This window comes from Triticum urartu, chromosome 5A (assembly GCF_056163025.1).
Source record: "Triticum urartu cultivar PI428250 chromosome 5A, HENAU_Tu73, whole genome shotgun sequence".
Classification (NCBI taxonomy): domain Eukaryota; kingdom Viridiplantae; phylum Streptophyta; class Magnoliopsida; order Poales; family Poaceae; genus Triticum; species Triticum urartu.
Window position 1 is genome coordinate 185,011,993 of NC_141877.1, and position 5,058 is coordinate 185,017,050.

The following is a 5,058-nucleotide window of genomic DNA, read 5'->3' on the forward strand; positions in this document are numbered from 1 at the left end:
TGAAGCATGTCAAGCTAGTACAAATCGTAGTAGTATTATTGTTGATTGGACTCATCTGATAACCTGTTGCAATGCACATACAATTATGTATTCGGAAAATATTTTTTTGCCTCGTCGCAGCACCCACTCAGAGAAGCGACTCGAAAGCCATTCATAAATTTAGTAAGTCTATCACAGGCATATCATTTTACTACATACAACAGGTCATGAACCCACAACGACAACGACGATACATTCTAGTAAATACTAAAGTTTTCATCACACCACAAATAGCAAGCAAGGAAATGAACTTCAGCTCAACCAATCCTCGGCGTCGGAAACGCTTGCTTTGAACCAGAAGTGATTCTCTGGGAAGGGCCAGCCACTGTTAGTCTCGAGACCAACGCAGGACTGATTATCCAGGCTGAAGCGGGCTATGTTAGGACCAATAGTGCGATGGTAGGGAATCATAGCAATGACCGAGGTATAGATACAGTTGCTTCTCATAAATGGTAGTAACATTGTGTCAACAGCAGCTGGATCGCCTTTCACCATGATTGGATAGTTTTTTCCAAGGAAGAGCGAGTTTCCACCAAGACATTCAATACTGAACCAGGGAGAAGGTGTTGGCGCTAGTACACTAGTATCCATCCCGAATACCCTGCAATGAATGTTGGAATAGGTCTGGAGAGTGTGACCATGCGATACAACACCTGCTTCCTTAGTAACATCAGCAGTGCCCTGTAAACAGACAAGAAGAGGTGATCCATCAGAATAAGTTGTCAGGCGCCACTGAGTATATGGGTCCTGCTCGTCCTCATGCTCATGATCATTAGCATGGTCATCTCCCCCTAGGTTATAATTTTTTTCAAGTATAGGTGGTGGAATGTTCACAGGACCTGGGAAACACAAGAAGGCTAATTAATTAGTAAAGGGAAAGTAGCTACCCACATGCATGTGGATGAAACAATTATAATTACAATGGAAGACAAATGTACCGAAAGCATCATGATTGCATGCAAAAACAGTGCCACGAGTGGTGGCAGGAAACACAAGACCCTTGTATTGAATTGCATCACGGTACTCATCATGTACAGACATTTATTTTTTAGCAATATCCATCGAGGCATGGAAGTAAGGAAGGCAACAAGCTTGTCGATGATAGCAACAACTTCATAGCTCGTGTAATCCCAAGAGCGGTTGGGAACTCGACAAATTGCTATTTTCCATAGATGAAAGTTACCATGATCGTATTTGAACTCACGTAGATCATATGTGTGCACAAGGTCTGGGTAGTCTGAGAATTTTGGAAGTCAAACTCGTGTGTACACATTCATAAGTTCCCACTCGCAGTTGTACCCAACATAAACAACCCAATCTTCATTTGCGCCTTCCCAAGCCTTGCCCTCAAGCGATGGAATCTTAACATCACACATATCATTATCAAGCAGCATCAACTTGCACAAGGGGAGGCTTCCGTCGTCACCGCGCTAGTAAGCAGGGTCACGGCAAACAAGATAGATGAGATCAAACTGCTCCTGGACCCTTGGGTTCCTTGTAATGATGTTATTAGTTGAGTCGAGAATGGTCTTGAACGAACCTCCCATGCTAGCCGAGGTGATGATGTCGCACCGATCAATGAGTTCCTCCACCGCGTCATCATTTAGATCGGGGAAAGAATAGAGGGGTCCTTTCTGGCCTATTCCCTCCATGGAGAAGAGATCGAACAATGGCAGAAGGAAGGGTGAAGGAAAATGGAGGAGGCAGGAAGAGCGTGCGACAGCAGTTCCAAATCGAGAGGGAAAGGCGAAGAGTCGGTGGACGGTTGCCATGGTACACGAAGAGGCGCCCCGGCCTACATAGACGTTCGTTCAGAAATTGTACAAAAGGACTCGCCATCATCTCACTCACATGTGGGAACGGGACCACATGTCAACAAAACATGGCGTGTAATTTCTCGTGCAAAATGCGATCTGGCCTCTTGGCCCGAGGTGCTGCATTAGTTATCGACCTTTATTTTTTTAATGGCGTGTCGTTCAGTTTTGCAGCACGATTAACTGGTACTGTATGCAGAGAAAATATAAACTACTCTACCACTACTCCACCTCTAGTACTAGTAGTATAAAAAAGATATATAGGATGGAGCTTCGGCACTTTCTTGCTCGGGGCACCCACTTGCTTCTCACACTATCACCCTCTCTCCAGATCTAAAAAAGACGGCCTCTCTCTCCCTCCTCACAGGTGGTCACAGATCCACCGGGGAAGAAAAGGACGTGCAGCGTTGACGCACTCATCGTCGATGAGCTAGGTAACGCACTGACGATAAGGCCGTCCTCTCCGACCTAGCGCCCACACGGGATGGCCTCCGTCCCCAAGCTCGCTGCCATAGTGTGTGCGAAGGACGACGACCACGAGCGAAACCATTAATCCACCGACCCTCAGGTATGCTACCTCTTTTCAAACCATACCCTTGTTCTATTGCCCCATCTGCCACATTGCTGCATGTGGATCTTTTTCCACTCCACCATCTTCTGAATTTGCTATACTCTGCTCTGCTGGTCACGCAGATGAAAACCTTAACTTGCACTATTAAAGGAAACCCTACTTCAGGCAGACTAATTCATGTCTGGGTTGAATAAGGAAAGGAAGGGAGACTGTATTGTTTAAGAGACTAGGCATCGAACCCGCATCTAGGTTGAAAAGGGGAAAATCAGTAGCTAAAGAGAACCAAAATGGAACAGAATCCACATATGTTACTTGGATATTTGTTGCTCTGGGCAACCATACCTCCCTCACCACTCTATGCATCCAGGGAGGTACATCATACTAGTGCGGCCACTGTCTGAATGGGCCTCCCATGCTCTTATTGCCACTTTTTTTTACTGTTACTATAACACCAGCAGCCAAGTCAAGCAATGCTACTGCTAAAGTGATGCCACATTTAACTAATGCCGCACTCAGTATAATGCCACCGATAAATTTAAGCAATGCCATTTAATGTCACTGGATTATTTCATGGTTAGCTGTAGATTGTGGATGTATTAAAGATTTTTCAGCTAAGGCATTCTAATGCTGTTGCACAGCTAGTATACCAACGATGAATCTTGTTACTGCCTTCAGATTTTTGCACTGTTAATGCTTATAGATTACATATATCACTTTCATGAGATAACTCAATTTTTTTGTACAATGTCAAGAGGAAAGGTCAAGAGTGGGAAGTTCCTCCTCTGGCTGTTCTCTTGATTCGTTCGATCAAGTTTTTATGTTTGATCAATTATCAAGATTGGGATAGAAATTTTTAGGCCCCCTCGAGTTCGAAATGATATTTACCTTGAAGGTACATGGTTTGCAATTTTTTTGTACTGTCATTTGTTAATAATGCTAGTTACCTTCAGACTTTTGTATTTGGTTTAATGCTCTTGCACAACTAGTATACCAATGCTGAAACTAGTTACCTTTACAATTTGTATTGTTAATTCTTATAGAAATCTTCCAGTGCTAGAGCTTATGGAAATATATTCAGTAAAACCATTGTATTGTACCCTGTAATAAAATAACTACTCTACTGTTGCACTAGCCACTGGATTAGTGTATATTTGTACTATCCAAATAGTGTTGCATTAGCGTATGGACATATATAAAGTGTGGCAAGCTTTCCCAGATATGTGCTCAAGAAAAGTATTACCTGTTTTTCTAAATTCTAGACGTTTGGGTACTTTAAATTGAACTGCGAAAACGTCTTATATTAAGGAATAGAGGGTGTAGAGTTCACTCAAATTATCCTGGTAAAGCTAGTCACACCTTTGTTAAAATTAATGTTCATTATGTTATCGGAGGATGTCTGTATGTTTGTCTCTAATGTCTGTCGACTACATACCTGATATCATGATGTAATTTAAGTCATTTCCTTTTGTACAGTGTCACTGAATTGTCAAGGCGGTGATGGCATTTTATTTTAGTTGAACTGCACAAAATATGCTTAAAATAAGAGGAAAGGTCAGGAATGGCTAAATTTTTAAGAAAAAACTATGTATGCCCTCCTGACATCAGCCGTTGTTGCCTTATTTATTCCTTCAAACAGGTGGTTAGAAACAGTCTTGCTAAATTTTCCCATTAAGAAATTGGAATGCTTATATTTGTGAGTCTATGCTTCAACTAGTGCCACTTTATAGTAATCACACTTTCAATATCTATGCAAACAGGGATGCTCGATTTTAGTGGAACTGCACAAAAAGTCCAAATGGTTCAACATTAGGAGCATGTTTTCTTCCAAACCTTTATATCCAATTGGTGGCACTATGAGCTGTTCATTACGAAGGTACATGGTTTGCTACTATCTTGCTACTCTTTTTGTACTATCATTAGATAGTAATACTAGTGGTTTGCATGTGAATTTATTGGCAGGATGGACCTACATTGGAAGTGCTAAGCCATGCCTGCTTATGCGATGACCGTCGCGTTTCACGTGACACGCTGGTTCGCCTACTTCCGCCTATAATTACTGTTTCCCGGGCTTCTCCGGTGGCACCATCACCCAACTCGCCCTATCCTCATAAGCCCCCACTGGCCCGACGTCGCTCGCCACTTATCCTCGCTCTCCCCACGTCCGCCATGCCCCCGCCCTTCCATGATAGGCGACGCCAGAGGTGGTCACCGCCGGAACTAGTGTTCGGTTTTTCACCGGAAGGCAGATGGAGGGAGGAGGCATTCTATCGGCCTTTAGATGGCAATGCGGAGTATGAGGAGTTGTTGGAGCGCGACCGCCTGGCGCAGGAGCAGCGTATCGCCGATTTCCGCCGCCAGTGGGACAGGGAGCAATACCGCACCAATGCTCTGAGTTGCGAGCAGAGCGCCCGCAACTGGGCCGACTACGTGGAGGCCAGCGCCCGGCAAATAGCCCTTGAGGCTGTCGGGCATGCATGCGTTCACCAAGTGGGTTTTCCTCTTAGAAGCTGAAGCTTTGGTGGACTATGCCGGCATGGAAAGGGCCAACGTGCGCGAGCAACCACCCTATTGCACCTCTGGCAAGTCCGAGGCGAGGCGGAGGACGCCGGTGCCGGCGTTTAGCGTGTACCGCAG